This window comes from Lolium perenne, chromosome 3 (assembly GCF_019359855.2).
Source record: "Lolium perenne isolate Kyuss_39 chromosome 3, Kyuss_2.0, whole genome shotgun sequence".
Classification (NCBI taxonomy): Eukaryota; Viridiplantae; Streptophyta; class Magnoliopsida; order Poales; family Poaceae; genus Lolium; species Lolium perenne.
In genome coordinates, this window is record NC_067246.2 from 84,888,349 (window position 1) to 84,909,582 (window position 21,234).

Below are 21,234 nucleotides of genomic sequence, written 5' to 3' on the forward strand. Positions count from 1 at the left end.
GTTTCAGGGGAGGAACCTGATAATGTTGTCGAAGAAGAAGGGGATGCCTTGGGCATCCTCAAGCTTAGACGCTTGAGTCTTCTTAATATATGCAGGGGTGAACCACCGGGGCATCCCCAAGCTTAGAGCTTTCACTCTCCTTGATCATGTTGCATCATACTCCTCTCTTGATCCTTGAAAACTTCCTCCACACCAAACTCGAAACAACTCATTAGAGGGTTAGTGCACAATATAAATTAACATATTCAGAGGTGACACAATCATTCTTAACACTTCTGGACATTGCATAATGCTACTGGACATTAGTGGATCAAAGAAATTCATCCAACATAGCAAAAGAGGCAATGCGAAATAAAAGGCAGAATCTGTCAAAACAGAACAGTTCGTATTGACGAATTTTAAAATGGCACCAGACTTGCTCAAATGAAAATGCTCAAATTGAATGAAAGTTGCGTACATATCTGAGGATCATGCACGTAAATTGGCTTAATTTTCTGAGCTATCTACAGGGAGGTAGACCCAGATTCGTGACAGCAAAGAAATCTGGAACTGCACAGTAATCCAAATCTAGTACTTACTTTTCTATCAACGGCTTAACTTGGCACAACAAAACACAAAACTAAGATAAGGAGAGGTTGCTACAGTATTAAACAACTTCCAAGACACAAAATAAAAACAAAGTACTGTAGGTAAAAACATGGGTTGTCTCCCATAAGCGCTTTTCTTTAACGCCTTTCAGCTAGGCGCAGAAAGTGTGTATCAAGTATTATCAAGAGACGAAGTGTCAACATCATAATTTGTTCTCATAATAGAATCAAAAGGTACCTTCATTCTCTTTCTAGGGAAGTGTTCCATACCTTTCTTGAGAGGAAATTGATATTTTATATTACCTTCCTTCATATCAATGATAGCACCAACAGTTCGAAGAAAATGTCTTCCCAATATAATGGGACAAGATGCATTGCATTCAATATCCAAGACAACAAAATCAACGGGGACAAGGTTATTGTTAACGGTAATACGAACATTATCAACTTTACCCAAAGGTTTCTTTGTAGAATGATCAGCAAGATTAACATCCAAATAACAATTTTTCAAATGGTGGCAAGTCAAGCATATTATAAATTTTCTTAGGCATAACATGTAAATACTTGCACCAAGATCACATAAAGCATTACAATCAAAATCTTTAACCTTCATCTTAATGATGGGCTCCCAACCATCCTCTAGCTTTTTAGGAATAGAGGCTTCACGCTCTAGTTTCTCTTCTCTAGCTTTTATGAGAGCATTTGTAATATGATGCGTGAAAGCCAAATTTATAGCACTAGCATTAGGACTTTTAGAAAGTTTTTGCAAGAACTTTATAACTTTGGAGATGTGGCAATCATCAAAATTCAAACCATTATAATCTAAAGCAATGGGATCATCATCCCCAATGTTTGAATTTCAGCAGCTTTATCACAAAGTGCTTTCGTAGCTTTTAGCAGCTTGTGCAGTTTCTCGCGCTTTGCATTAGAAGTGGAAACATTGCTAACACCAATTCTTTTATTAGTATTAGTAGGAGGTGCAACAACATGTGTAGCATTAGCATTACTAGTGGTGGTAATAGTCCAAACTTTAGCTACATTCTTCTCTTTAGCTAGTTTTTCATTTTCTTCTCTATCCCACCTAGCACGCAGTTCAGCCATTAATCTTATATTCTCATTAATTCTAACTTGGATGGCATTTGCTGTAGTAGTAATTTTATCATCTAAATCCTCAGGTTTAGCAGCCATTTTATTAATTAAAGAAGATTGTGATGCAGACATGTATGAGATTCGGGTTTCAAAGATTAGCAAGTTTAGTTTGCAACCCCGAGATCTCCCTATTCAGATTTTCAAGTTGATTCCCTATATTCTTCAACAAGGTAGATTGCTCATTCATAGTTTTAGTAAACAATTTATTTTGCTCATATTGTGATTGCATAAAGCTCTTAGTGGATCTTTCAATTTCTAGCATCTTTTCTTCATTAGATGAAGCATATCTACCATAAGAATTACCATTAGCAGGGTATGGCCTAGAATCATTGTGATTGTTATTTTTAATGAAATTCACATCAACATATCCTTTTTGAGCAACTAATGACGCTAACGGAACATTATTAGAATTAACATTAGGCCTACCATTCACAAGCATAGACATAATAGCATCAATCTTATCACTCAAGGAAGAGGTTTCTTCGACAGAATTTACCTTCTTACCTTGTGGAGCTCTTTCCGTGTGCCATTCAGAGTAGTTGATCATCATATTATCAAGAAGCTTTGTTGCTTCACCAAGAGTGATGGACATAAAGGTACCTCCAGCAGCTGAATCCAATAAGTTCCGTGAAGAAAAATTTAGTCCTGCATAGAAGGTTTGGATGATCATCCAAGTAGTCAGTCCATGGGTTGGGCAATTTTTAACCAGAGATTTCATTCTTTCCCAAGCTTGAGCAACATGTTCAGTATCTAATTGTTTAAAATTCATTATGCTACTCCTCAAAGATATAATTTTAGCAGGGGGATAATATCTACCAATAAAAGCATCCTTGCATTTAGTCCATGAATCAATACTATTCTTAGGCAGAGATAGCAACCAATCTTTAGCTCTTCCTCTTAATGCGAAAGGGAACAATTTTAATTTAATAATATCACCATCTACATCTTTATATTTTTGCATTTCACATAGTTCAACAAAATTATTAAGATGGGCAGCAGCATCATCAGAACTAACACTGTAATTGCTCTCGCATAACAAGATTCAAGAAAGCGTGTTTAATTTCAAAGAATTCTGCTGTAGTAGCAGGTGGAGCAATAGGTGTGCATAAGAAATCATTATTATTTGTGGTTGTGAAGTCACACAACTTAGTATTTTCAGTGTTGGCCATTTTAGCAACAGTAAATAAAGCAAACTAGATAAAGTAAATGCAAGTAAACTAATTTTTTTGTGTTTTTGATATAGCAAACAAGATAGCAAACAAAGTAAAACTAGCAACTAATTTTTTTGTATTTTGATTTAGTGCAGCAAACAAAGTAGTAAATAAAACTAAGCAAGACAAAACAAAGTAAAGAGATTGAGAAGTGGAGACTCCCCTTGCAGCGTGTCTTGATCTCCCCGGCAACGGCGCTTTAAAAATATGCTTGATGGCGTGTAACTCACACGTTCGTTGGGAACCCCAAGAGGAAGGTATGATGCGCACAGCAGCAAGTTTTCCCTCAGAAAGAAACCAAGGTTTATCGAACCAGGTGGAGCCAAGAAGCACGTTGAAGGTTGATGGCGGTGGGATGTAGTGTGGCGCAACACCAGGGATTCCGGCGCCAACGTGGAACCTGCACAACACAACCAAAGTACTTTGCCCCAATGAAACAGTGAGGTTGTCAATCTCACCGGCTTGCTGTAACAAAGGATTAACCGTATTGTGTGGAAGATGATTGTTTGCGAGAAAACAAGAGAACAAAGATTGCAAGAGATTGTATTTCAGTAAAGAGAATTGGACCGGGGTCCACAGTTCACTAGAGGTGTCTCTCCCATAAGACAAACAACATGTTGGGTGAACAAATTACAGTTGGGCAATTGACAAATAAAGAGAGCATGACCATGCACATACATATCATGATGATTATAGTGAGATTTAATTGGGCATTACGACAAAGTACATAGACCGCCATCCAACTGCATCTATGCCTAAAAAGTCCACCTTCAGGTTATCATCCGAACCCCCTCCAGTATTAAGTTGCAAAGCAACAGACAATTGCATTAAGTATGGTGCGTAATGTAATCAACAACTACATCCTTAGACATAGCATCAATGTTTTATCCCTAGTGGCAACAGCACAACACAACCTTAGAACTTTCTCACCGTCCTGTGTCAATGCAGGCATGAACCCACTATCGAGCATAAGTACTCCCTCTTGGAGTTACAAGCATCTACTTGGCCAGAGCATCTACTAGTAACGGAAAGCATGCAAGATCATAAACAACACGTAGATATAACTTTGATAATCAACATAACAAGTATTCTCTATTCATCGGATCCCAACAAACGCAACATATAGAATTACAGATAGATGATCTTGATCATGTTAGGCAGCTCACAAGATCCGACAATGATAGCACAATGGGGAGAAGACAACCATCTAGCTACTGCTATGGACCCATAGTCCAGGGGTAGACTACTCACACATCACACCGGAGGCGACCATGGCGGCGTAGAGTCCTCCGGGAGATGATTCCCCTCTCCGGCAGGGTGCCGGAGGCGATCTCCTGGATCCCCCGAGATGGGATCGGCGTTGGCGGCGTCTCTGGAAGGTTTTCCGTATCGTGGCTCTCGGTACTGGGGGTTTCGTCACGGAGGCTTTAAGTAGGCGGAAGGGTAGGTCAAGAGGCGGCATAGGGACCCCAGACCACAGGCCGGCGCGGCCAGGGGGTGGGCCGCGCCGCCCTAGGGTTTGGGCACCCTGTGGCCCCACTTCGTTTCGTCTTCGGACTTCTGGAAGCTTCGTGGAAAAATAGGCCCCTGGGCGTTGATTTCGTCCAATTCCGAGAATATTTCCTTACTAGGATTTCTGAAACCAAAAACAGCAGAAAACAACAACTGGCACTTCGGCATCTTGTTAATAGGTTAGTTCCAGAAAATGCACGAATATGACATAAAGTGTGCATAAAACATGTAGATAACATCAATAATGTGGCATGGAACATAAGAAATTATCGATACGTCGGAGACGTATCAGCGGCCGACCCCGAACAAGATTCTTTTACATTGCCCATCTTTTCACTGACATTGAATCGCTGAAACTTGGGGTCCGCCTGTGGCAGGACCAGCCTGTCAATGGCCCAAAGTCTTATGTGCTCCCGCCCTTTGATTTTGGATGGACGGACAAGATTGCCCAGTCCCATCCCTGTCCTGTTCGTTCCAGTTTTCATCCTCCTCCCCGGGGAACCCTCCCCGGAGAGCTCTACACCGACCCCTTCTATCCCCACCTGCTTGTCCCTTCCTTCTTCCTCCAGCGATTCATCCATCGTTCAACAAGTTGTCTAAGAAGAACATGAAGAAGTGTAAGAAGAGGAAGGAGGCGTTGTTGTCTGAGACTAAATACGCGGTGAAATCCATCCCGCTGAAAGTCCTGCAAACTCCGACTTTGAAAGTGTACCAGCGGCGCCGGCGGACAGGCATGTCTGCGCTTCCATCGCAAGCTCAGTCTGCGCTTCCATCGCAAGCTCAGTCTGCGCTTCCATCGCAAGCTCAGTCTGCTTCGGGCTTGTTGGGTCAGGGCAGAGTAATCCAGCAAGAGTCCTGGTAGGTTTTTATCGCCATGTGCTTTCTTTGCCCCCATGAACGCAGATTACAGCAAGGTAAACAGATCCAACTATTTTTTTTACCCGGGAGAACCAGCTATTTGACCGTCTTTCTTCCAGGGCCGCCCGTTCAAGTGTCGCCCTTCCTACCGATGCCGAGAAATCGACCGTGTTTCGCCAAGATGGTGGGTACGTAGCTCCCCGGTATGTTTCCATGCCGAAGTTTCTCTGCCTTCTGGCTGGCTAGCGGATCAAACAATTTAACCGTCTTTCTTCCATGGCGGCTGGTTTCAGCGCCATTCCTACCCAAGTTGAGAAATCGCTCGTTTCTCGCCAACCTGGTGGGTACGAAGCTCCTGGGTATGTTTCCATCGCCATGCCGGATTTTCGTTGAGTCCTTGCTGGCAGGCGGTGCCAACTAAACCGACTATAATCTTCCAGGGCCGACGGTTCCAGGCTCGTGCTTTCTACCGCAGGATCCACTTCGTACTTAGCTATCGAGGACCCGTTGTTTGATGAGCACTTGTTAGCTCTCAAGAGCATTAATAATGTATGCACTATAATATACGAAGTATATCCATTGCTTTTTTTCTTCCTCTTCATCTCCGTATCGCATGAGGGCTTCTTTAATTCGTAGGACTTCTATAAGAATTGTGTAGCATTTAGATCCTATAGGTTCTTCCCTACATTAGTTGTTTGATTTATAGAAATATATCCTATGTTTGTTCCTTTTTTCAAATGGGGGACATATCACAGCCTCTCGCATCAAAATGATGTATATGGCTGCTTTATTGCTTTCTTCAGTTCATACACAAATTATGACAACTTCTCACGGATCAGCTAGAGTCGACACAAAGATCCACCAACGAAACATAGAAAACAAAGAGGTGCCAAAAAGGCAAAAACACATCGATAAGTAATTCTATGAGGAAACTGCCAGCCACCCTGGCTGTAAAAATCCCGTGCGGCTGTCTCTAGTCAGTTGCACCCAGACTCCCTGATATCCTGCTGATCCTCGGGCTGGAGATAAGAAACATACGGATCTAGTGAATAATCATAGGGATAACCTGCAAGAAGGGATGAGATTTGGGTTTATTAAACATGACTTCATTTTGTACATTCCAAAATAGCCCATAAAATAGCGCATACACCCTCTCTAATGTATACAAAATCCTATGCTTTTCCTAATCTTATGATTTTCATATCCTATGAATGAAAAAGGATCCCCGATTCGTTATCGGTGAATTTTTCCATGCGGGAAGGGATTATGAGATTAAAGGGCCACAACACCACCCTTCGAGCAGAAACCTCAAACTCTTGCATAGGTTTGGTATCCTGAATGCGTAATCGCAGACGAATGCTCGCCTCCGGGAGAGGAGCAGCCAGTGCACGTGTGTGCATCTTCGGCCGTGTATGTTTCCATTGCCGTGCCGCAGCTTTCATCGCCTCCTTGCTGGCTGCCGATCCAACTACTTAACCGTCTTTCTTCCAGGGATGGCGGTTCCATAGTTGAAGAGGTTCCTATGGACAAGGACTTTGCAGCTCTCGTGCATATTGAAGAGGTTGGCACTCCATTTGTTTATTTCTCCCCCTCATCTCGCACTCGCATACTTCATTGCTGTTGAATTTGCAATGCAGGATGTGATAACACGATTCTCCGCGAAACCTGGACCAGATCAAGGGCCACAACACCATCCTTCATAAGAAAATCCGCCACCTCGTGGGCAGGGGCATTTTAAATCGTGCCATATCGGCGGAGAATGCCCGTTCCGAGCAATCTTCTTTTGATAAACGGTACTCAGATGTTCTCGCGGAGTGTAAGAAGTTGAAGAAGGAAGTCGAGGAACTACGCGCCCAGCCACCGATGAGTGTGGTCACTGACAAGGCTGGTCAGTGTGATTGCAACTGTGACTGTGAAAGTTTTCAACAGGAAGTGGAGTTGCATGCTGAACATGCGCAATATTTCGAGACAAAGTACTTGAAAGTTCGCACAGAGTGCGATAAGTTGAAGAAGGAAGTCGAGTGTCTCCGCTCCAGCAGCCAACTATTGCGACATCAGGAGACCAGGGTGTGCTAATTGCAGCCAGAATTTTGGAATCGATGAAAAGTTGAATTTGGCTTTGTTGTGCAATATAGCAAGACCTGTTCCTCCTCTGCCTTCGTCTTTTGGCATAATTGCTTTGTCTTCAGTATTGACTCCTGAATGATTCGTATATTTCTGACGGTTTCTGAATTATGTACAACTTTTGTAATATTGGTCAAACTAGTTTTGACCAGGGTTTGTGTAGGGTGGTTGAATTTTTTGGTTGGTCCAAATTGTGTTGTGTGGTCCAAATGTGATGTATCATCACACCACCATGTGCCCCGCCACCCCCAGGTTTTGGTAATGCCATTCTGATACATGCTTCATAGAAGGAACATACATTTTTTCCGTTAGGGCATGACAATTTTGAAAAATTCAAACAAAAATGGGAAGAGAGAATGGTAACATCATTTTCCATGTGATGCCCCTGTGCCAAATTTTGGTTCATTTTAAGAATGTAAGGTGACAAATTACTCGAGGAAGCTAGTTGGAGTAGACGAGCATGACCGGATTGGCATAGGGGATTTATTTTTTGAAGGATGTTATTTTTCATGGACAATATCTGACACAAACAATAAAATGTTAAGGTCTCATATTATTCTGAATGATTGTGAATTACTTATGACGTTTGGAAGTATTGGTATACGTGAGAATCGAGTACATGCACGACTTCACGCGTCCACAACTAATCGGCCTCATCGTCTGTCGCGTCCACAACTAATGCCATTCTGATACAGAGAGTCAGAGGCTATAAAATAATCGGCCTCATCGTCTCTCGCGAGCTCGTCCTCTCCCCTCCCATCAACTCACCGCACCTCCGAGGCATCGACTTCCTCGTTTCCAACCGCAACAGCATGAAGACAGGTCTTGCGTACGAGGCGGAGCAATCGGCGGCCGCTCGCGCAGAGGATGCCTCTGCGGTAGTGGCCGTCGCGGCGGTGAGGCTTCACCGGCACCCAGGCCGCTCGTCTCCTCTGCTTGTCTGATTCTTCGACCTCGGTCGAAACGGGCGTCCTGGCCATCGAGGAGAAGGTGGATAGCAACGCCGTTGCTCCCGTCGAAGATCCGCAAGGCGTTGCAGGCCACCACGGCGAGGTCTTCCTAGACCCGGTGCTGGACGCGGACCTCGACCCCTTCGACGATTTCGGCCCAAACGTTCAATTCCAGGAGGATGTCGAGGGTGACGATGAGGAGGTACTGCTCTTTTACCGAAACTGTCCCGATCCTTTTTGTGTCATATTACTGTTTGCGTGGTTTGCACGAACCTGGTTCTTGATTGATTTGATCCCCTACCTTGTCTTGTAGACGTACTTGATTCTACGGTTCGTACGGTCAGATTCTAGTTTAATTTCGACTAATCTGCCATGTAGTTGGCTTGATTTGTCATATAATTAATTTATGTGTTCATACTTAGTGGACTTGCAATTGTTGTGGCTTATGTTCATTGCTGTTCATAGGGTTTTCTCGTGATTTAGTATGATTTCTTCTGCCATTTACTTGTTCTACACATTTAATTTTAGGGTTTCTAAGGTTTGCTTATGATAGTGCAGTATTTATTCGATCTTTCATTAAGCACCTGATTATTATGTACTTTATAATTCACAGGAATATTCTGATGACATGGACGACAACAAGGAGCGCAGGGACGGAGAAGAGCCGCTACGTTCGAAGCGGTGAAGGGTGGTGAAATTCGTTTCCGCATGCGCGAGGAGCTATTTTGCCCATTACGTGGCAAAATCCTCCGTAAGGACATCCGCAGCCTAATCCAAGACATGCGACGGGTGTAGGCCTAAGTACATCGGGGAAGCACCGCCTGCGACCAAGGCCAAGCACGCAGCATATGGCCTCTTCCTCCAGAATTACGTCTTGCCTGGCTTGTTCCCGCCAACGCCCCGCCGCTGGCCCTCATGCTCCCGGTCCCGTTTAAAGTTCATATGTGTAATCTTATTCCCTTTGGAAGTTCAGTATTAAACTCTACTAGTACAACCGTGGTGGTCTTGTGATGGTAGTACTCTTTTGATGCATTTGTGATGTAGTAGTACGAAGTACTAGTATTTTTTTTTGAAATGGTATAGTACTATCTAAGAAAAGTACTCCCTTCGATTCACATTCATTTTACACCAAGAAATATGGATCGGAGTGAGGGAGTAAATTAAACATGGCATCTCGTGCATGAAGCTTGACATATCGACCAGGTTGGCTAGAATGGCAATACAATGCTGCTCATTAGGCAAATGCATGCCATGTAAAGAAGTCTATACTGACATAAAAAAAGACTACATTGGGGATTAGAGTCAATTTGGGGATCTAAAATACATAAAATAGTGCTTGTATCTGATTTTGGCTAAGAGTTTTTTACTCACATTACACGTGCCACTTTCCTTGTCATCAAAAAAACTTACCATAAAGGTAGACGAAATAAAATGACATTGTGGGCGAGATTGAACACCTTTTTTATGTGTTAAGTCGAGGCCTCGTTTAGCCGAGGATTTCGACTTAGGCCTAACAGTTCAGCACACCCACAAATAAATCTCCTTGCGCGCACCATCACAAGAAAAAATAACAAAATTAGCACGCAAGATTAAGAACGAAGTGAATTTAATTAACTTGGTTAGCTTTTCAAGCAATATATTCAGAGAAAGAGCACACATGATCGGCTCGAAATAATCGTAAGAGAAGAACAATAAATCTAAGGCACCCCACTTCATCGGAAGAAGGGGCGCGACAACGCATGGATTCATACCTTGAGTCGATGCTGGCTCATAGAAGGGCGGCCGCGCCTCGAGGATGCCGGCGACGTCTCCACCTCGGTATCACATGTGACTGCTTCTCGACGGGCGGTGCGCCGCGCCATGTAGAAGATCTATCAAAAGAGGAGAGCCCGATGACGCCATCGACGCCTCAACCTTGATAGCACCGGCCTGTTGCTCCGCACTGAGATGCGCCACATGCAAGATTTAGCGGATGCGCCAATTTCAGAGATATGTCATGATCGTTGTAACAAATTTCACCGTGATGATGATTTGATCCTGCACTCGGCCTTGAACACAAGTACTAGTACAGTCTCACAATTTTTTTTTTATCATTATACTTTGCGAGATTTAGCGGATGCGCCAATTTTAGAGATATGTCATGATCGTTGTAACGAATTTCAACGTGATGATGATTTGATCCTGCACTCGGCCTTGAACATAAGTACTAGTACATTCTCACAATTTTTTTATCATTATACTTTGCGAGATTTAGCGGATGCACCAAATTCAGAGATAGATCATGATCATGGTAACACACTTTTCAATGTAATGATGATTTGATGTTGCACTCGACCTTGAACATAAGTCCTAGTACGGTCTCACAATTTTTTTATCATTATACTTTGCAAGTTTTAGCGGATGCGCCCATTTTCAGAGGTAGATCATGATCATGGTAACAAATTTTAAACGTGATGATGATTCGATGTTGCACTCGACCTTGAACAGAAGTACTACTACTGTCTCAAAATTTCTTTATCATTATACTTTGCCAGATTTAGCGGTTTCGCCAAATTTAGAGATAGATCATGATCATGGTAACAAATTTTCAACGTGATGATGATTTGATGTTGCACTCGGGCTTGAACATAAGTACTAGTACGGTCACTCAAAATTTTAGCATTATACTTTGCAACGGATGCACCAATTTCAGGTGCATGTCACCAGATCTGCGTCCGATGATGATCATGGTAGTAACCGATGTTCAACTTGATGATGATTTCATTTTACAGTCGGCCTTGAACAGAGGTACTAGTACGGTCTCACAATTTTTTATCATTATACTTGGACCTTAGCGAAATTCAAAATCTCATAGCGGCAAAACTTCCCGCCCACAAAATACAAAAATTTCACACGGTTCCAAATTCCGATTCTACCCCTGTGGAGATGACAACAAAGTCGGTTGGTGGGGGGTCTGGCCGTCATTTTTTGGATCACCACCTCCCTAGCCCCGGATACCCTCCCAAAAAAATTCATTTCCCTCAGTCTCTCATCTGAGACCACCCACCGGAACTTCTCAAGTCCCTCTCTCTACCACCTGCACGACCACCGCACCGGAACATCCCCGCCGGACTTCCCTGGCCTACCCGAGCCCTCGCGATCCTCGTCATCCGGCTGCCTGCCGGAGCCGCTTCATCGACGCCGTCATCAACCGGACCGGATCATCCCCGCCGAACCTCGAAACCATATGCTCATCCAGCAATCTACCGCAGTCGCTTCAGCTGCGGTATCGTCCACCCCACCGGAGCCGCTTCGCCGGATCCATCGTCCACCGCATCGGATCTTGCTCACCGACACCGCTGTGCATGAACCGGATCTACTTCACCCGCGCCGTGCATGATCTAAACTCTTCTACTGTCACTTTTCTATTGCTTGCCTGCAAGTTCTTGTTTAATCTTGGGGGAACCTGTTTGTGCTAACGACACGCCGTTACATTTTTACAGATGAGATGAGTAATCATGAAGTGTAATGGCCGTCTCTCCAACCCCAAGTAGCACATGTAGCGTACTTCATCACCGGATCTATCAACCCCAGGAAGATCTGCTGTGACTCCCACAGAGTGCTTCTCCTAATGTAAGTCCCTTGTTTTAGCGCCATGTTCTGGGTTCAGATGCTTGTTTGTCTGAAGCTCTTTTAGTTCATTCCTAGCTATGACCGTAACACGTTGCTATTTTCTACTTCATTGCTAACTTTAAGCGATTGAACATTTTGGTTTGCATTCCCTGCTCTGTAGATGTAGCCATCATAACTTCTATCTTGCTCAGTCGTTGTTACAAAAATTATAGGTATTATAGTAACATCCTGCTATTATTTAGTTCACGGCCAATTTTAAGTAATTGCACATGTTGGTTCGCATTCCCTGCTCTATAGCTTTTGGCATCGTAACTTCTATATTTGGTTTACATTCCCTGCTCTGTAGATCTAGCCATCATAACTTTATCTTACTCAGTCGTTGTTACAAAAATTATGGCCTGCTACTATGTTGTTTGTGCCAATTTTTTACTCCATGAACATGTTGGCTTGCATTCCCTGTACTACAGGTGGTGCCATTGTTTTGTATCTAGTTCATTGTAAGCTAACAAAGTAAGGACTTAGTTTGGCATGCTATCACTCTGCTATCTAGCCTGTAGTACAAATAAACTTGTCATACTACTAGATAATAATTTTGCGTGCCATCTTGTTCTTCAAAAGCTGCATTATTGACTTGTTTCTCTGACTTGGCATGACGCTCACATATGGAAAGCTGAACATATTGGTTTGCATTCCCTCTTATACAAGTTCACAGGTGATCCCACTATATTCTGTATCTGGTCCATCCTAAGCTCCAGCATTAACTATCCTCTATGTGTTGCTCATTACAAGTTTATATCCCGAAACATCTTGATTTGCATCCCCTTCACTATAAGTTCAGGAGTATTATTTAGTTCATGGCCAAAATGAAGTAATTGCACTTGGCACATGTTGGTTCACATTCCCTCCTCTTTAGCTTTTGCCATCGTAACTTCTATTTTTGGTTTACATTCCCTTTCTCGTAGATGTAGCCATCATAACTTCATCTTGCTCGATCGTTGTTACAAAATTTATAGCCTGCTACTATGTTGTTCATGCCAATTTTGTACTCCCTGAACATGTTGGTTTGCATGGGACTCGACAGTAGTAAGTCTGCTGTTTCATTCTAACATGCTCTGTTATATTGGCTGTTGGTATGCGGATGCACTCTTTGTTTGCTTATTGTGCGCATTACAATGATCTTGTTATAACGACGAAATGATGAGTTCCAAATTCTTTGGCAAACAATATTGCAGTGTCTTTGTGTTTCCATTGTTGCTGTCTTAACTTGTAATGTCTTTGTTTCAGATATAGGTGCTGCATGGACAACTTAAAAGATTGCTGGATCGCTTCATTGTATTATAGGTTTAATTACCATTCAATTTCTCTGGGTTCTGTAATATTTTTTCAAAGCCTTGCAGCTGATGTAATATTTAGTTAGTTTTTATAGTTCTTTCGCGCATTTTTTCTTTGGTGCTTGTGGTAAGTGAGGCTATCCGACAGAAATCAATGCTGCGTAAATATTCTCAGTATCTAAATCACGAATTCCCATCCCTTAAACGGCCCAATTAAGTGAAATCACATATGTGCCGGCTCGCAAAATCCTAAAGCGCCTATTACGCCGGCATATAAACAGCAACTAAACGGGCTGGCCCACTTACTTATTGGGCCAGTCCACTTGATTTACTGTGGACCCCACACTCTAAGTGGGCCGGCCCATTTGCTTTAAGGTGGACCCCACCCACAACTGGGCCGGCCCACTAACTAGTTGGGCCAGCCCAATTGCTTTTGTGGTGGACCCCACATACTAAATGGGACGGCCCTTTAAGACCAAAGTGGGACCCACCAGGGTTTTTGGCCCGGCCCACTATCTTGTTGGGCCGACCCACTTGCTATATGGTGGACCCCACATACTAAACGGGCCGGCCTTTTAAGAGGAAAGTGGGACCCACCTGTGTTTTTGGCCCGGCCCACTAGCGTGTTGGGCCGGCCCACTTGCTATATGGTGGACCCCACATACTAAATGGGCCGGCCCTTTAACAGGAAAGTGGGACCCACCTGTGTTTTTGGCCCGGCCCACTATCTTGTTGGGCCGGCCCACTTGCTATATGGTGGACCCCACATACTAAATGGGCCAGCCCTTTAACTGGAAAGTGGGACCCACCTGTGTTTTGAGCCCGGCCCACTATCTTGTTGGGCCGGCCCACTTGCTATACGGTGGACCCCACATACTAAATGGGCCAGCCCTTTAACTGGAAAGTGGGACCCACCTGTGTTTTTGGCCGCCCGGCCCACTATCTTGTTGGGCCGGCCCACTTGCTATATGGTGGAGCCCACATACTAAATGGGCTGGCCCTTTAACAGGAAAGTGGGACCCACTTGTGCTTTTGGCCCGGCCCACTGGCTTGTTGGGCCAGCCCAGTTGATCTAATGTGGACCCCACGTACTAAATGGGCCGGCCCGATAGCAGGAAAGTGGGACCCACATGCTAATTGGGCCGGCCCAATAATTTTTTGGGCCGGCCCACTTGCTTTAATGTGGACCCCACTTTGTAAATGGGCCGGCCCGATACCAGGAAAGTGGGTCCCACATGTCTTGTGGGCCGGCCCTTTTGCCTGTTGACCGGTCAAACGAGTGCATTCGGCCCGGCCCACATGCTTAGTGGGCCGGCCCATTAAAGTTTTGACCAGTCAACTTTAGAGGTTAGGCCCGGCCCACGTAACTAATGGACCAGCCCAGCTATATAGTTGACAGGTCAAACTAAGTCAGCTGGCCCGGCCCGTAAACTTAATGGGCCGCCCGCTTAAGACGTGGCAGCCTCGTGTGGGCCCACCATCTACCACGGGTTTCGGCGGTTAACGCCGTTAATCGCGCGATTAACGGCGTCTCGCCACGTGTCGGTTGCATGACGTCGGCGATCAATCGGGCTCGGAAACACTTGGGCAACGGTCCGATTTTCCGTGGCGGAAGGGCGCCCAAGCGCGACAGACCGAAAAAATCGTCGTAGGACTTTGCCTGACGCAGTTTCCACAACAGAACCCATATCGTCGGGTTAGGCCCATAGGCGACGAAAAATACCCCTTAGCGGACGATTTTGAGACGTTGTCTATCAGAACTTTTCTTGTAGTGTATGTTCAGATATATATTGAAATATATGCACGAATGATATGTGCAAGGTATGCCATGCGCTCATGCACACTAATTATATATATATTATGAGGCAACTTAATCAAATATGTTTTCATTCGAGAGAACTTATCAAGATTCAAGTTAATTAATTTATCAGTGCTAATTAGTTGGTCGCTTGCTTGATGCGCAATTAAGTGTCGTTGGCCTATATATATGTAGGGTTTAATTAGGGTTTAGGATTAGCTAGCTAGGGTTTTAGGGTTAGGGTTAGGGTTAAGGTTAATTAATTAGGGTTTAGGGTCTAGGGTTTAGGGTTTAGGGTTTGGGGTTTGGGGTTTAGTGTTTAGGGTTTAGGGTCTAGGGTTTAGGGTTTAGGGTTTAGGGTGTAGGGTTTAGGGTTTAGGGTTTAGGGTTTAGTGTTTAGGGTGTTAATTTAGGGTGTACGTTTAGGGTATAATTAGGGATTAGGGATTAGGGTTTTAGGGTTTAAGGTTTAGGGATCATCGATCGAGTGCACACACACATTATTAGAGGCACCCGCGCCTTTGCGCATAAAGTGCATGCGTATATATATAAGTGTGTTTTTTGGCCACCAACGATATATATATAGATCGAGAGAGAAAGATTGAAATATATATATTTATCCCAAAGAAAAATGTTCAGATATATATTGAAATATATGCACAAATGATATGTGCAAGGTACGTATGCCATGCGCGCATGCACACTAATTGTATATATATATATTATGAGGCAACTTAATCAAATGTGTTTTCATTCGAGAGAACTTGTCAAGATTCAACAAAGTTAATTAATTTATTGGCGCTAATTAGTTGGTCGCCTGCTTGTTGCGCAATTTAGTGTCGTTGGCCTATATATATATGTAGGTTTTAATTAGGGTTTAGGGTTTAGGATTAGCTAGCTAGGGTTTTAGGGTTAGGGTTAGGGTTAAGGTTAATTAATTAGGGTTTAGGGTCTAGGGTTTAAGGTTTAGGGTTTGGGGTTTGGGATTTAGTGTTTAATTAGGGTTTAGGGTCTAGGGTTAGGGTTTAGGGTTTAGGGTGTAGTGTTTAGGGTTTAGGGTCTAGGGTTTAGGGTTTAGTGTTTAGGTTTTTTTAGGGTGTACGTTTAGGGTATAATTAGGGATTAGGGTTTTAGGGTTTAAGGTTTAGGGATCATCGATCGAGTGCACACACACATTATTAGAGGCACCCGCGCCTTTGCGCATAAAGTGCATGCGTATATATAAGTGTGTTTTTTGGCCACCAATGATATATATATAGATCGAGAGAGAACGATTGAAATATATATATTTATCCCCAAGAATATGTTCAGATATATATTGAAATATATGCACAAATGATATGTGCAAGGTATGCCATGCGCGCATGCACACTAATTGTATATATATTATGAGGCAACTTAATCAAATGTGTTTTCATTCGAGAGAACTTGTCAAGATTCAAGTTAATTAATTTAGCAGCGCTAATTAGTTGGTCGCCTGCTTGATGCGCAATTTAGTGTCGTTGGCCTATATATATGTAGGGTTTAATTAGGGTTTAGGATTTAGGATTAGCTAGCTAGGGTTTTAGGGGTAGGGTTAGGGTTAAGGTTAATTAATTAGGGTTTAGGGTTTAGGGTTTGGGGTTTAGGGTTTAGGGTCTAGGGTTTAGGGTTTATTAGTGTTTAGGATGTTTAGGGTGTACGTTTAAGGTATAATTAGGGATCATGGATTAGGGTTTTATGGTTTAAGGTTTAGGGATCATCGATCGAGCTAGTGCACAGACACATTATTAGAGGCACCCGCGCCTTTGCGCATAAAGTGCATGTGTATATATATAATAAGTGTGTTTCTTGGCCACCAACGATATATATAGATCGAGAGAGAGATTGAAATATATATATATATATATCCCCAAGAATATGTTCAGATATATATTGAGATATATATATGCACGAATGATATGTCCATGGTATGCCATGCGCGCATGCACACTAATTGTATATATATTATGAGGCAACTTAATCAAATGTGTTTTCATTCGAGAGAACTTGTCAAGATTCAAGTTAATTAATTTATCAGCGCTAATTATTTGGTCGCCTGCTTGATGCGCAATTAAGTGTCGTTGGCCTATATATATGTAGTGTTTAATTAGGGTTTAGGTTTTAGGGTTAGCTAGCTAGGGTTTTAGGGTTAGGGTTGGGGTTAATTAGGGTTTAGGATCTAGGGTTTAGGGTTTAGGGTTTAGGGTCTAGGGTTAGGGTTGAGGGTTTAGTGTTTAGGGTTTAGGGTTTAAGGTCTAGGGTTTAGGGTTTAGTGTTTAGGGTGTTTAGGGTGTACGGTTAGGGTATAATTAGGGATTAGGGTTTTAGGGTTTAAGGTTTAGGGATCATCGATCGAGTGCACACACACATTAATTATTAGAGGCACCCACGCCTTTGCGCATAAAGTGCATGCGTGTATATATATATATATAAGTAAGTTTCTTGGCCACCAAAGATATATAGATCTAGAGAGAGATTTAAATATATTTAGGGTTTATGGTTTAGGGTTCAGTGTCAAGGGTTGGGGTTTAGGGTTTAGGGTCTAGTGTTTAGGGTTTAGGGTATATGGAGTAGTGTTTAGGGTTTAGGGTCTAGGGTTTAGTGTTTAGGGTGTATGTTTAGGGTATAATTAGGGATTAGGGTTTTAGGGTTTAAGGTTTAGGGATCATCGGTCGAGTGCACACACACATTATTAGAGGCACCCGCGCCTTTGCGCATAAAGTGCATGCGTATATATATAAGTGTGTTTCTTGTCCACCAACGATATATATATAGATCGAGAGAGAAAGATTGAAATATATATATTTATCCCCAAGAATATGTTCAGATATATATTGAAATATATGCACAAATGATATGTGCAAGGTATGCCATGCGCGCATGCACACTAATTGTATATATATTATGAGGCAACTTAATCAAATGTGTTTTCATTCGAGAGAACTTGTCAAGATTCAAGTTAATTAATTTAGCAACGCTAATTAGTTGGTCGCCTGCTTGATGCGCAATTTAGTGTCGTTGGCCTATATATATGTAGGGTTTAATTAGGGTTTAGGATTTAGGATTAGCTAGCTAGGGTTTTAGGGGTAGGGTTAGGGTTAAGGTTAATTAATTAGGGTTTAGGGTTTAGGGTTTAGGGTTTGGGGTTTGGGGTTTAGGGTTTAGGGTCTAGGGTTTAGGGTTTAGTGTTTAGGGTGTTTAGGGTGTACGTTTAAGGTATAATTAGGGATCATGGATTAGGGTTTTAGGGTTTAAGGTTTAGGGATCATCGATCGAGCTAGTGCACAGACACATTATTAGAGGCAACCGCGCCTTTGCGCATAAAGCGCATGCGTATATATAAAAGAAGTGTGTTTGTTGGCCACCAACGATATATATAGATCGAGAGAGAGATTGAAATATATATATCCCCAAGAATATGTTCAGATATATATTGAGATATATATATGCACGAATGATATGTCCATGGTATGCCATGCGCGCATGCACACTAATTGTATATATATTATGAGGCAACTTAATCAAATGTGTTTTCATTCGAGAGAACTTGTCAAGATTCAAGTTAATTAATTTATCAGCGCTAATTATTTGGTCGCCTGCTTGATGCGCAATTAAGTGTCGTTGGCCTATATATATGTAGTGTTTAATTAGGGTTTAGGTTTTAGGGTTAGCTAGCTAGGGTTTTAGGGTTAGGGTTAGGGTTAATTAGGGTTTAGGGTCTAGGGTTTAGGGTTTAGGGTTTAGTACGTGTTTAGGGTTTAGGGTCTAGGGTTAGGGTTTAGGGTTTAGTGTTTAGGGTTTAGGGTTTAAGGTCTAGGGTTTAGGGTTTAGTGTTTAGGGTGTTTAGGGTGTACGGTTAGGGTATAATTAGGGATTAGGGTTTTAGGGTTTAAGGTTTAGGGATCATCGATCGAGTGCACACACACATTAATTATTAGAGGCACCCACTCCTTTGTGCATAAAGTGCATGCGTATATATATATATATAAGTAAGTTTCTTGGCCACCAAAGATATATAGATCTAGAGAGAGATTGAAATATATTTAGGGTTTATGGTTTAGGGCTTAGGGTTCAGGGTCAAGGGTTGGGGTTTAGGGTTTAGGGTCTAGTGTTTAGGGTTTAGGGTATATGGAGTAGTGTTTAGGGTTTAGGGTCTAGGGTTTAGTGTTTAGGGTGTTTAGGGTGTATGTTTAGGGTATAATTAGGGATTAGGGTTTTAGGGTTTAAGGTTTAGGGATCATCGATCGAGTGCACACACACATTATTAGAGGCACCCGCGCCTTTGCGCATAAAGTGCATGCGTATATATATAAGTGTGTTTCTTGTCCACCAACGATATATAGATCGAGAGATTGAGATTGAAATCCCCAAGAATATTTTCAAATATACGCACACACATGAATTATTAGAGGCACCCGCGCCTTTGCGCATAAAGTGCATGCATATGTGTGTTGTTCTGGCCACCAACGATAGATCGAGAGAGATAGATAGATTGAAATCCCCAAGAATTAGAGGACCCCTTGCACAAGTGTTGGCCATCTATATATAATATGAATCCCAATAATGTTCATACATGATAGGGCATATGTGTGAAGCAATTGTTTTTCGAGAACTTGTAAAGATTCAAATTTATCAGTGCTAATGGAAACTAGTGCACATTAGAGGACCCCCTCTTACACGTGTTGGCCATCTATGTATAGTTTGAATCCAAATAATGTTCATACATGATAGGCTATATGTGAATCAATTTTTTCTTCCAAGAACTTTTCAAGATTCAAATTTATCGCTGCTAATGGAAACTAGTGCGCACTAGACGAGCCCTTTGCGCAAGTGCTGGCCATTACATATAGTTTAAAACTCAAGAATGTTCATACATGATAGGCCATATGTGCAAAGGAATTTTTTTTCCCGTGAACTTGTCAAAATTCAAGTTTATCGGTGCAAATGGAAACTAGTCCAAAAAATTACATAGAGGTCCAAGAGAACTAGACAATAACTAATAGGACCTGCAACTTTACAAAAAGGACCCCAAAACATATAGAAGAAAAGCAATCGAGTCCTTCTGGACCGCACATCAGATCTCTGCTCCGCATCCTTTCCAGCAACTCCGTCGCCGGGGACGCACCACTTGGGACGGTGTCGCCGGTAGTCGCAAGGACGAAGTAGAAGAAGGGCCTCAGCAACGGCACATTGGTTCTGAGAAGGGCCGCTGAAAGGCCAAAATGTTCACGGGCAAGACGGATGACGCCGTCGTATGCCCCGAGCTTGTGAACGTTAGCAGCTTGACTTCCCCATTGACCAGATCTGAAGCACTGACCAAAGCAAGCCTCACCGTTAGCGCCATCACCTTGATGGCACCAGATCGGGGTTTGGCCGACAAGATCCGCCAGATTCACCGTAGGCCAGATCTGAAGCCGATGACGAGATCCCCGACTCCATTGCGCCATTCTGCTCATGGGAAACACTGGATCTAAGCTTACAACAACATGAACTCCCTCGGATCCAAATTAACTGACTCAACTTTGCTTATCTAAATATGGATGTATCCACACATGTTTTTACTCGAGATACATACACGTCTAAGGAAAGTTGAATCAATTAATTTAGTTTGGAGGGTGTACGATATACAGAGAGAAGTCGGCCTCGTCTCCGGCCGGTGAGGCTGCCGGAGAGAAGGGGGAGAGGAGCCAGGGGAGTGGGAGAGACTCGAGAGAGAAAGAGAAGAGGAAGAAATGAGAGCTCCCTGGGGAAGAACATTATTTATGTCGTTCTGCTCATAGCTTGAAACTGAAAATTTCGGTCGCGCGCCAAATCATCCCGCCGCATCCATTCGAAAATCCCGTGACCAGTTTTACCCTTTTAACCCTGGTCCGGAAGCTACAACCACCGACCATGGAGGGCTCATTCGGTAACAATGAAATATCTTGCCTAGATCCCGAACCCTCCCCACAGGCCCACACCCACCCACCAACCATTCGCCCCATTAGCTCAAAAATACTCTCACACGCCAAAGCTCTGACTCTCTACAGTACTACTAGATCTGCTTCGCCGCCGGCATACTCCTCCACAGCGTAGCCTTGA

At 43.1% G+C, this 21,234-nt stretch overlaps 1 long non-coding RNA gene across 1 annotated transcript; it reads left to right on the plus strand.

The window, feature by feature from the left end:
* Positions 1 to 11,871: 11,871 nt before the first annotated feature.
* Positions 11,872 to 13,435, plus strand: LOC139837542 (uncharacterized). The gene is made up of 2 exons (XR_011754041.1): positions 11,872 to 12,003; positions 13,288 to 13,435. It is a non-coding gene; the product is annotated as an uncharacterized lncRNA (long non-coding RNA).
* The last annotated feature ends 7,799 nt before the right edge of the window (positions 13,436 to 21,234 follow it).